We start from the raw sequence: 13,089 nt of genomic DNA, 5'->3' as shown, positions 1-13,089 counted from the left end.
GATTAGGAAAGAAACTGTGATGAGTAGACTGGTAGGACTGAAGGCTAATAAATCCCCGGGTCCAGATGGTCTGCATCCGAGGGTTCTAAAAGAGGTGGCTCAGGAAATTGCGGATGCATTGGTAATCATTTTCCAATGTTCCTTAGATTCAGGATCAGTTCCTGAAGATTGGAGAGTGGCTAATGTTATCCCACTTTTCAAGAAGGGAGGGAAGGAGAAAACGGAGAACTATTGCCCTGTTAGCCTAACGTCAGTCGTGGGGAAGATGCTTGAGTCCATTATTAAGGACGAAATAGTGGCACATCTATATGGCAGAAATAGGATTAGGCCGAGCCAGCATGGATTTACCAAGGGCAAATCATGCTTGACTAATCTGTTGGAGTTTTTTGAGGGTGTAACAAGGATGTTAGATGAGGGTAAGCCAGTGGATGTTGTATACCTAGATTTTCAGAAGGCATTCGATAAGGTGCCACATAGGAGATTGGTGAGTAAAATCAGAACTCATGGCATTGGTGGCAGGGTTTCAACATGGATAGAAAACTGGTTGGCAGATAGAAAGCAAAGGGTAGCAGTGAATGGGTGTTTCTCCGACTGGCTGGAGGTGACTAGTGGGGTACCACAGGGCTCTGTATTTGGACCACAGCTCTTTACGATTTATGTCAATGATTTAGATGAGGGCATTGAAAACTATATCAGCAAGTTTGCTGACGATACTAAACTGGGTGGCAGTGTGACATGCGAAGAGGACGTTAGGAGAATACAGGGAGGCTTGGATAGGCTGGGTGAGTGGGCAGATACTTGGCAGATGTCATTCAATGTGAATAAATGTGAAGTTATCCACTTTGGAAGCAGGAACAAGAGGGCACAGTATTGTCTGAACGGTGTAGAGTTAGGTAAGGGAGAAATGCAAAGAGACCTAGGAGTTCTAGTTCACCAGTCAATGAAGGTGAATGAGCAAGTGCAACAGGCAGTGAAGAGGGCAAATGGAATGTTGGCCTTTGTTACAAGGGGAATTGAATACAAGAGCAAGGATGTCCTTTTGCATTTGTATAGGGCCCTGGTGAGACCACACCTGGAATATTGTGTACAGTTTTGGTCTCCAGGTTTAAGGAAGGACATTCTGGCAATTGAGGAAGTGCAGCGTAGATTCACTAGGTTGATTCCTGGGATGGCAGGGCTGTCTTACGCAGAGAGATTGGAGAGATTGGGCTTGTACAGGCTGGAATTGAGGAGATTGAGAGGGGATCTGATTGAAATGTTTAAGATAATTAAAGGATTTGATAGGATTGAGGCAGGAAATATGTTCCAGATATTGGGAGAGTCCAGTACCAGAGGGCATGGATTGAGAATAAGAGGTCAGTTATTTAAAACAGAGTTGAGGAAGAGCTTCTTCTCCCAGAGAGTTGTGGAGGTGTGGAATGCACTGCCTCGGAAGTCGGTGGAGGCCAATTCTCTGGATGCTTTCAAGAAGGAGCTAGATAGATATCTGATGGATAGGGGAATCAAGGGACAAGGCAGGGACTGGGTATTGATAGTGAATGATCAGCCATGATCTCAGAATGGCGGTGCAGACTCGAGGGGCTGAATGGTCTACTTCTGCACCTATTGTCTATTGTCTATTGTAGTGTCATCAATGAATGGCGCGTGGCCAAGTGGCTAAAACTTTGGGCTAGTGAACTGAAGGTCGTTAGTAGTGCAGATTTGAATCATATACTAAACAGTACGGGCATTTTGGCCCATGATGTTGTTCCATCCTTTTAACCTACTCCTTGATCAATCTAATGCTTCAGCCATATATTTCCATAACTGCCTATTTTTCCTTCATCCATGTGCCTACCTAAGAATCTCATAAATGTCACTCCACCATCACCTACAGCAGTGCATTCCAGGTACCTGTCGCTCTCCATGTTTAAAAAAAACATATCTCTGACATCTCCCCTAAAACTACCTCCACTCCACTCCTCTGCTGTTAGCCATTGCCACCCTGGTAAAGCAGGACTGGCTGTCTACACTATTTTAGCCTCTCTTAATCTTATATACCTCTGTTAAGACACATCTCATCCTCCTTTGCTCCAAAGAGAAAAGTCCTAGCTCACTTAGGAGTGGCAGAAAGGCTGGTAAGCTACATTTCTGTGGGATGGTGCTTCTTCCTGTAGACATTGATAGCTCACTGTCCTTAGTTAGCTTTCACATTGCTGAAGAGCCCATACTCAACATGGAGGCTTCCAACCACTCTCCGTCCTGCTGGTCCCTGGCCTTCTGGCACCTGTAGAGTTGTACCATTTCCCATGAGAAAATTTGGAATGCCCAATCCAGGAATACATCAGGTTTACAGCAAAATATTTTGGTCAGGTTCCTCGTCACTCTTATCAAATCAGTCCTTGTTCCTCTTGTTAGAGAAACCTCAAAGATTTGCACAAATTCTAGTTATAATGGACTTTAAGGAAGCCCACACCCTGTGGCTCCTGTTAGCTAGGAGTTAACAGGTTGTCTGTGTGATGCTATCTAAAGAGATAGCCGTCGTGTGCTTCAGTTTTGAACACCTTGTGGAAACACTGGATGATGATCTTGGGGGTAATTTTTGATGAAGATTGACGGAGATATTCTTGGAAATCAGGCAGGGTCATTCTTACAGTCATCAGAACGTGTCATAACATAGGTAATGTGACATTTTTGTCATCCCTTGCTTGGGGCATAATAGGAACGAATATTTGAACTGGAGATCTCTCTGATAAGCCAGTACTATTTTTAGGCATTACTGTGCTCCAAACATATTGACAGGAGGAGGACTCTGTGGAAATAATCTTTTCCTTTCTTTCTGAGCCAATCACATCTTAGCAGGCTGCATTTTCTCCCACTTTCGGCAATAACTACTGAAGTGTCTCGCTGTTGTCTGCCACAGGGTATGTCATTGCTAGAAATGAAAAAGTAGAGAGCAGTGCCAACCACAATAGCCATATACTTAGCCTTTTCAACTTCAGTCAACCTTTGACTCCATTATTTGTGTGATTCACTGGAACACTCTCCTCAAATTAAGTTACCCCCAAATTTTGATTATCTCTTGTGTTATCTCCAAGATTCAAATCATGATAAAAAAAAAACTAGTCTACAACAGAGCTAATCCATACAAATGCAGAGGTGAATCATGGCTGCACCATTGCCCAAATTTTCTCTTTATTTCTCACCAAATTATTTCATCTCACCTCCAGCAAATTTGCTGTGGGGACTAACTAATCTTCATACATGATGAGAAACTGTTCATTCAAAAACAATCACATTCTGGAACCAAAGTCATCTGAACCTCATTAGTTATGCTTTGGTGTGCCAACCTATACACATTCAAAAGCCAAGCCCTAAATCATCACTGAGAATGCAAGAGGATGAGCCTTACATCTACAATCCCCAAAATTCCTCCACACTATAACATAACCCTCTCATAATGAAGAAAGGCTGGTATGAGAACTTAGAAACTATGGACTACTCTCCATTTATCTGGAGTTACTTCTTCATGAAGACATCAATGATAAAATTCAATGCACTACCTACCTCAGCCTTTGACATGATACAAAGTAACTATCCCTGACCTTCTGTATGCTTCTGAGATCTAACCTATCTGTAGTATACATTTCATGTCATGACAGGTGCCATTTACACTTGCTCAGCATAATCTTCCTAAAAACCTGGAAAGAAAAGTGAATACAGTCAGAGACACAAGAGACAGCAGATGCTGGAATCTGGAAAGAGGAAAAAACAGTTGTTGAAATGCGTCAAATAGCTTCTGTGAAGACTGCGGGACTGTCAGTGTTTCAGGTTGAGACTCTGCATCAAAACTGTTGACAATTTGGATGGAGACGCTGCATGAACGTTCAATGGCCCCCATCCAAACAATAATCTTAGCATTGAGGCTCTGGATATTGTTGACTAGGTTGGGTTGGCCATCTCATTCACATGCCAACACCTGACTCAGAAGCAAACAGCATATTTTAAGCTCTGGAAAGAACTACGAGGTGGAGGAAAAGATTTAAGAACATACTCCAAACCTGCTTGCACTGCAACATCTGCACTGACTTTTGGGAATGTGTGGCCCATGATAACTCAAAGTAGAGAAGGTATTGTCAACCACACATCCACGCGTTGGCAGCACACTGAAGCCCTATGAAGGTTTTAGAATGAGTGAACTTCTTGCAAACTACCCCATCAGCCACCTCCTGCCCCACCGTTGGGGCAGTTCCCATGTTGGTATCCTCATTCTCTTCAGAACCCACAAAATTAGAGTTGGCACAAGTCACCTTTGATCCCAAGAGAACGCCTGAGTAGAAAAAACAGCCACAATTCATGTGAATCATTTACTTCAGGTCTCACCTCAACTGCAGCTTGTTATGGACTTGCAGCTTTTCCTCCATACCACCTTCTTGTAGCTTCACTCTCACAGTGCTGCAGTCTATTTCTCCCCTCCACTCCAAATCTAACCTTGTGGTGTTCTTGTCCCTCTCACAATTCTTGTCCGATTTTGTTCCTTCTCTTCTGTTACTGATCAATTTCCTGTGCTCCAAAGCCTAGTTAGTGAAGTGTATGCAAATCATACAGGGAATTACTGGATTAAGGTCAGCCGGAAAAATAAAACTCAGCCAAGAAGCAGCAAGAGAAAGATAAATGGCATTAAAGTTAAGAATACATGTGAACGCAGGTCACTGGGACATGCATTACCTGAATTCCTTCCAGAAATCGCACAGCCCAATTCACATTCTACTTGGGCTCAGGAGAGAAAATGTCAACCACTGCAGAATTTACTGCTAAATGGTCTCCTTTAGATATGGTCTGTTGCTGTAGTTTTAAACTGCATGCTTCTGAAAATATTCAGATGATTGCCATAAATAGAGGTGGCATATGGATTTAGACAAAGGTAAGAGGACGCCAAAATTATTCGGAAGTTCCTTGGTGTTGAAATCCTGCTTATACTACAAACACTGATGATTCATTCCTCGCACATCCCATGTAGCAACAAGTGCTTAATTACTCAGCTGACAGTGAAATTCCTGATAAAGTTAGGAAGGTGGCAAAATCATTTTAACAAATGGAAGATATCCATCACAGTGATACTATGAGTAATTTTCTTAAGAAATGGAGCATGAATGCACAAGCATGTAGTTTATCTTCAGTTAAATATTGGTAAATCAATACAAAGAACGTTTGTGGAAAGCTCCAGGTTATACTTCAACGGATCCATCTAAAGGAGCGTCCCTGACTGTTGTGACTCTGCAAGTCAAGGGATTTAAATATCAGGTAAATAGATCATCTTCAGATGAAAATGCAAAAGGGAAGGAATCTAACAAAACCAAAGCAGATTCTGAGGTTATTTTAACTTGCTGCTCATAATGACAAGTGAAGTAAAAAATTATTTCAATAGAATAATTGTTTTTTTTACATAATGTAGAGAAATCTCCACAAGCTCTAATTCCATATTGCGATTTAACATCGCATTGAACCATTCAGAGGGTATACTATTTAATAAGTGAATAGAAGCAGGATGATTCATTTATTGGATGTAATCTAGAGGCTTGGAGTAGATATGAAACTTGGAAGGCTACAGCACAGGAGCACAGGAACAGGCCCACATGCTTACATTAATGTGCTTACCTAATTAAGCTAATAATGTCTAATTAAATTAATCCATTTTGTTTGCATATCGTTCATATCTTTTCATTCTCTATATATTCATGTATCTATCTAGATTTTTAAATGTGTTTATTTCATGTCTCCAACACTACTTCTGGCAGAGGATTCTAGGCAGCCACCATTCTCTGTATAAAATACTTGCCCTAAAATTCCCCTCTCACCTTAGATGCATGTCCTCTATTATTGGACATTTTGATCCTGGGAAAAAAAAGCAACACCTGTCTACTTCAACCCAACCGTCCACATTTTCATCCAAGTCACTTATCAAGTATTTGGAAGCATAAGAGCAAGTTCTTCACTGTAGCTGTAAAATTTAAATTCCATTAATTAAATGAACTCAGAAGACAAGGCCAGTAATAATGATCATCACAACAGAAAAACTACAATTCACTACTGTCCTTTAGTCAAAGAAATCTGCTGCCCTAACCTAATCAGCAAACTGCCCAACTATTTTCTTACCTCTGCACAGCCAAGACTGTCATTCAGCTGTGCCTGAATTCTACAAATTTACCATACAAACCATACAAATCCAAGAGAGCAGCTTGAGTACAACCAGATGAGGGCATTGTGTTTGGTCTTACCACAACCCATGAGACAATTCAAAACAGGAACTTTGAGACCTGCCCTGGGTACAATACATAGATGCAGTCTCAAACAAATTATGCTAATGCTTTTCCTTTATTAGAGCTTCAGATGATTTGGCATGCCACCAAATACTCAACAAACTTTCCCAGGTGCTCTACTAAAGATGTTCAGACAGGTTACTTCTTGGCCAACATCTCGATCATCCCCTCTTCTCTCTGCTATTGTCAAGCACAGGGTATGGTGGTCAGAGGTCGTATACCACCAGGTGCTAGCCCAGCTACTTTCCTACAGCCATCAGGTTATTGAACTGAGCTGTAAAACATTAATGCTACCTTGACAATGGAACACTACCGACCACCAAATGCACTATAATTGTCTCATCTCAGACCGTATGCATAAGGACCAAAAACTAAACAGTATTTTTCTCTTTATCTTGCATGATTTATGTATAATTATCTTTTTTTAATTCTCTTCACTATCTTGTAAAATTTATGTTTTGTATTACATGCATGATGCTGCTGCAAATAAGCTATTCATTATACCTGTACACCACTGTGCCTGCGCTCAGGACAATAAACTGGCAACTGAAAAAGCAGTAAGGAGAGAAAAGATGAAATATGAAGGTAAGATAACCAATAACATAAAAGCAGATACCCAATATCGTTAATATCTTTATTTTTCCTTTTCATGGCTCTTTTGAAGACCTGGACCTGGAGTTACACGCTGACTGCAGTTCTTTGTGGGAATGGGACCTGTTCTCGGGGTTTCAGGACCAGCTGTTGTTGTTCGGCATGCCAAGGATTCGGCCTGAGAGTCCCACTCGAATTCGGAAGCCTAAACTCTGAGGGCTCTGGAGACAGACGGAGTCATGGCAGGAGACTCGTGTGTCTCTGGAAAGGCCAGTAAACCTTTCACTGCGGGCCCAAAGACCCAAGATCTTTGTGATCTTCAGGCACAGAGCTCGTAAAAAGCGACAAAACAGACTTTTTAACATTGTAAACCAGCAGGTTGCTGTTATGTCTCCTGTTCACTGTGAAAATGGGGACACCTCCCTCTCCCTTATTAGGGAAAGAGAGAACCTATAGGTTGTCGAATGCCGGATGAAATGCGATAGTCTTCAGGATAACTGCAAGGTCAGTGTCTTTGCTATTGCCTAGCTCACGCTCATGCTTGGTAGTGGGTGTGGTTTTTTTTGCTGAGGGGGAGGGGAGATCATTGCTTGCTGCCGCTTATGCGTGGGAGGGGGGAGCTGGGGGGGGACTTTGGGGTTCTCACATTTAACTGTTGTTCATTCTTTGGGGCACTTCTCTGTTTTTGTGGATGCTTGAAAAGAAAAAGCATTTCAGGATGTATATTGTATACATTTCTCTGACATTGAATTGGACCTTTGAACATTTTAAGATGATTTAAGAGGAGGGGTGACAAGAGACATGACACACTGGTGTAGCAGTTAGCACAATGTTTACAGTGCCAGCAATCGCCAGTTGGTGTTCACTTCCCACTGCTGTCTAAAAGGAGTGGGTACGTTCTGCACATGGAAGAGTAGATTTGCTCTGGGTGTTTCAGTATGCCCCACATTCTAAAGAGGTTTGGCTCGGGTTAGTGAGTTCTGAGCATGCTATGTTGGCGCTGGAATCGTAACAACACTTGCGGGCTAACTCCAGCACGATCCTTGGACTATTTTGGTCACTGCTGCTAAAATAATTGTACATTTTGATGTACATGTGTCAAATAAAGCTAATTTATTTAGAAATAAAGAGCAGACATCAGATTGCTGGAAAAATGATGCCTGAGAAGTAATAATAGGGACAAGAGAAATGACGGATGGGCTGAATAAATATTTTACATCAGGAAGACCTTCGACAGCCTTGTGCTGCTGGGGGCTGGGAGCATAATTTCCTATATGCAGGATGGGGGAGGGGTGCCTGCCTGGTTAGACTGAAACAGGAGAAAGCCTTTGATAGGATTTCACACATGTACATGATGCCTGTACTCTCCAAAATGGATTTTGGGAGGGAATCAACAATTGGATCCATTCGCTTTACACATACCTGTCTGCAGTGCCGTCCAAATCAGTGGGTGAGAAACAGATAGGTTCCCCATCAGGTCTGGAGACTTGCACGGGTGCCCACTCTCAGCTGTCTGATTAGTGCACTGTATAGAACACTTTGCCAAAGCCATCAGGAAGGACAAGACCATAAGAGGGGTGATGCTGCCAGATAGTGGAGGGACCCAAGTAAAACCCTCCCTGGATGTGAATGATGTCATCATCTTCCACTCGGATCCACTTGCAGATTGATCAGCATCTGCGACCACTTTGAGTTGGCGTCAGGAGCCAAAGTATCCACTCAAAGAGTGAGGCCATTAGCAACTGGCCAACCAATCCAGTGTCCCCCTTAGCATCAGGTCTGAATACAGCTTGGCGCTGTGGATCTGGTTTGGAGGAACTGAGGTATGCTAAAAAAATTGGCTGAAGTTGGCTGGGAAGGTAAAACAGAAATTGGGACAATGGGGAGGGCATTCCCTATTGATAGCTGGGAAGAACATGCTTATCAGGTGTGAGATGGTCTCAGGGCTGCTGTACCTGGTACAGGTGTGGCTCATCCCCCACTTCTCCCAATTTGGAATTACCCATGCTGTCTTCTGGTTCATCAGGGGATCCAAGATTGAGCGGGTCAGATGAGCCACAAGTGCCTGAATAATGGAGGAAAAAATTGTCCTCACCCTGATGATCACAATCATGTGTGGCTGCATCAGGCTGTACATAGAAGCTAGTGGGCACCAAATACCACTACATGTTGAGGTTCTGTCTGTCGCCAGTGTTGCAAAGGATGGGTCTGGCCCCATTGTAATGTAACATCCCAGTCAGCTGAATGTTGCCACACTATGTGTCCTTCATGGAAAAGTTCTTCTGAATCAACATCTTTGACTGCAAGTCCACTAGGCAGTGTTCAGCACAGAACATCCTACAGACAGAGTAGAAGGACTCAACGGACACAGTGGAGTAGTTCCCTGAGCAAATCTTCCAGACCATCTGGCAGAATGTCTTATTGGCAGACCTCAACAAAAGTCAGCAAAACCTTTTGTGACTGGCAGTGAGAGGCGTCCTCTCAGTCAGATCATTCCGGCATGCCTGAAGCATTACTCCCACAGGATGGATCCCACCGGATGGATCCCACCGGATTCCTGCCCACAAGAAGAGGTGGTAGCTCACCTCTTTGTAGACTGTGGGTTTGTGAAGACAGTGTGGAGAAAGCTGAGTGACAGAGGAGTCACTGATTGAACGGCCGTTCCCAGGAACACACCCAGAGATAAACATCAAGTGCAGTTGGCAGATCACCAACTCACCAACAGTGAAAGGCACCCTTTGGTCTGCCTGAAAGTTGTTGGTGTGTCAGCACATTGAGAGGGCAGTGAATGGATTCTGCTGACTAGTACATTTGAGGCTGCAGAAGTACATGGTGAATGATGCACTGAAGCTGTAAGCAGCCACTGCAAGGGCTCAGTAGGGAAGGAGACAGAGTAAGGTGTTCCTGCTATTAGAGAGAGAGGGGCTGGGCTGGGGGTGGAAACGCCTTAGTTATTATAATAGGATACCACCCCAGAGAGTTACATGAGTGGCTGTGGAGCTATTAATTGATATGTAGGAATATAGTAGAACAGTACTGAGAACTTTGACTTTGAATATAAAGAGTGAAAAGAGGAGAAAATCTGCAGATGCTTTAAATCTGAGCAACACACACAAAATGCTGGAGGAACTCAGCAGGCCAGGCAGCATCTATGGAAAAGAGTACAGTTGGTGTTTCAGGATGACAGTCTTCAGCAGGTCTGAAGAAAAAAGATGAGAAAGCAGAGGAAGAAGAGTTTTCTTACTTTCTTACTCCTCATCTTTTTTCTCAGCCCGAAATGTCAATTGTTTACTCTTTTCCATGGATCCTACCTGGGCTGCAGAGACCCTCCAGCATTTTGTGAGGTATTGCACAGTTCATTTTTGTTCATATTTTATTATTTTTTATATAAGGTTAATGATTTATTAAGAATCACTAGACTCTGGTCCTACTGAAGGGCTTCGGCCCAATACATCAACTGTACTTTTTTCCATAGATGCTGCCTGGCCTGCTGAATCCATCCAGCATTTTGTGTGTGTTACTAGACTCTGGAATAGTTTCCAGAAGATCCTAACGTTGCAAATATCACTCCATCCTTTAAGAAGGAATGGAGACACAAGACAGGAAGCTATAAACCAGTTAACCTGACTTCAGTGATTATTAAGGTTTTAGAGACGACAATTAAAGAATGAGTTTCAGGGTACTTTGAAGCATTTCTAAAATATACTGAAGTCAGCATTGTTTCTTTAAGGGATACATGTATATCGCTTGCCAAATCTTTTGGAATTCTTTGAGGAAGTAACAAACAGGAGAGACAAAGGAGAGTAAGTGGATTTTGATTACTTGGAACTTCAGGAGGCCTTCAACAAACTGCTGCTCCTGAAGCAGCTAAAAATATAGGAGCAAATGGTATAAAGGAATGTTACTAGCATGGATGAATGATAGGCTGACTGGCAGAAGACAAAGAGTAGGGTAAAGAGGGACCTCTCTGGTTGGCCACCAGTGACTAGTGTTTCGCAGGGTTCGCTGTTGGGTCCACTACTTTTCACATTATATGTTAACGATCTAGATGACAGCACTGGTGTTTTGCAGTCAAGTTTGTGGATGATAAAAAACTAAGTGGAGAAGCAGGGATTCTGCAGAAGGACTTGCACAGAATGGGAGAATGGACAATGAAGTGGCAGACTTAATACAGAGTGGAGAAGTGTTTGATCATGCATTTTGATGGAAATTATAAAGATAGGACTATTTTTTTTCAAATGGGGAGAGAATTCAGAAATCAAAAAGGAATCCTGTCACAGTCCAAAGATGTACCAGTTACTCCTTAACTGATCATTATAAATTGTTCTGTGATTAGGCAGTGTTAAATAGAGTGGTTACTGGGTGGAGTGGCTTATTGGGACAGTTGAGCCTGTACCATGATTTATGTATGTATGTATGTATAAATAAATAAATAGATAGCTAGATAGATAGATAGACAGATAGATGAATGAACAAATAGAGTAGAATTCCCTAAAGATTAACTTGCAGATTGAGTCAGTAAGGAAAGCAAATGTAATTGGTGTTTTCATTTTAAGAAGGCTACAATATAAAGGTGTGAATGTAATCCTGAGGCTCTTTAAGTCATTGGTCAGACCACATTTGGAGTGTTATGAGCAGTTTTGGGCCTCAAATGTAAGGAAAGATGTGCAGGTGTTGGAGTGGGATGTTCAAAAGGTTTACAAGAATGATGCTAGTGATGAAAGGGTTAATAAATGAGTAGCATTTGATGATCTTGTGCCTATAATCACTGGAGATTAGAAGGTTGGGAAGGGGGTCTCATTGAAATTTACAAATATTTAAAGGCCTGAATAGAGTAGATGTGGAGAGGATGTCTCTTTTGTGTGTATTTAATATTTAATTAATAATTCAGGAATATTTTAATTATATTCTTTGATTAAGTATTCTTTGTTTGTTTAAATAATTCATTATAGGTTAAAAGTAAAAGTATGTGAATGGCATACGTCATCACACCACTACGCCACATGTGCGTGCCTTGCATAAAGTAAAAGCGAAACTAAAATACAGATTTGTGGATCAAGAATTGGATTAAGCACAGATGGTTCATATTCTGCATGGAGGATGGTGTCTAGTGGTGTTCCAAAGGGATCTGTTCTAGAACCCCTCTTTGTGCTTTTTTATAAATGACGTGGATGAGGAAGTAGAAGGGTGGGTTAGTAAGTTAACTAATGACATAAAAGTTGGTGGTGTTGAGGATAGTCTGGAGGGTTTTCAGAGGTTATAGTGGGACATCGATAGGATGCAGAACTGGGCTGAGAAGTGGCAGATAGTACTCAACCCAGATAAGTGTGAGGTAGTTCATTTTGCTAGGTCAGATTTGAAGACAGAATGTAATATTAATGGTAAGAATCTTGGCAGTGTGGAGGATCAGCGGGACCTTAGAGTCCATGTCCATAGGTCGCTCAAAGCTGCTGCGCAGGTTGACAGTGTTGTTAAGAAGGCGTTTAGTGTGTAGGCCTTCATCAACCATGTGATTGAGTTCAAGAACCATGAAGTAATATTACAGCTATACAAGACCTTAGTTAGATATTACTAGGCCACCAGAAGTGGAGACTGACACTGGAAGCTATTTCCGCTCTGCACCACTGCCCTCTGCGGTGTGGGGTCGGAGGTTCAAGTCCCAGTGCTGGCAGTTCATTAAGGGTCTTGGGCTGGACCCCTCTGCCCACGAAAGCCTCCAGATGACAGTGACAAGAACAAACAGATTAATGCCAGCTCAAAGACAAGGTCCACGTCAATGGGTGGGAACCAGGACCATCTGGTGATAAATTGGCTACCAGAACAAACCATAAATGGACAAGACTGGACAACATGGCATGAATGGAATGCTGCTTCAACAGCAACCCACATGTAAGAGGATATATCACGTGCATGTGGCGACTCTGGCAACAACAAAGACCATCGTTCACTTTCCATATTCATGGAAGGATGACTGGTTCCCTAGCAATTCAACATTATCAACAGAGGATTGCTATCACACCTTGAATTGGAAGACATACAATCATGATGCACCACAGCAACATCACCGTAGAACCAAGCCGACTGGGAAAGGCGAGCTGAATCCCCACCTCCACAAATCTCAGATGGTGCAAGGTAATCTAGTATGGAGTACAGAGATATGTCTAGAGCTGAAACCCTGGAAACTGGCAAGCAACAGTTA

The 13,089-nt window shown here is 42.4% G+C and overlaps 1 protein-coding gene across 3 annotated transcripts in view; it reads right to left on the bottom strand.

The window, feature by feature from the left end:
• LOC132398116 (rho GTPase-activating protein 6-like) overlaps positions 1–13,089 on the bottom strand; it is a 165,086-nt gene that overhangs the window by 138,665 nt on the left and 13,332 nt on the right. Inside the window, exon 1 of one of the 3 annotated variants that reach the window (XM_059977114.1) lies at positions 4,363–4,514. The exons of the other annotated variants lie outside the window; for them this stretch is intronic. The gene's annotated coding sequence lies outside the window, so the exon portion shown is untranslated. Of the gene's footprint in view, positions 1–4,362; positions 4,515–13,089 lie in introns of those variants that run through there. 3 annotated transcript variants of the gene reach the window in all.

Source organism: Hypanus sabinus, chromosome 8 (assembly GCF_030144855.1).
Source record: "Hypanus sabinus isolate sHypSab1 chromosome 8, sHypSab1.hap1, whole genome shotgun sequence".
Taxonomy (NCBI): Eukaryota; Metazoa; Chordata; class Chondrichthyes; order Myliobatiformes; family Dasyatidae; genus Hypanus; species Hypanus sabinus.
Note: the sequence above shows the minus strand (reverse complement) of the source record. Positions and strands in the feature narration are given on the sequence as shown.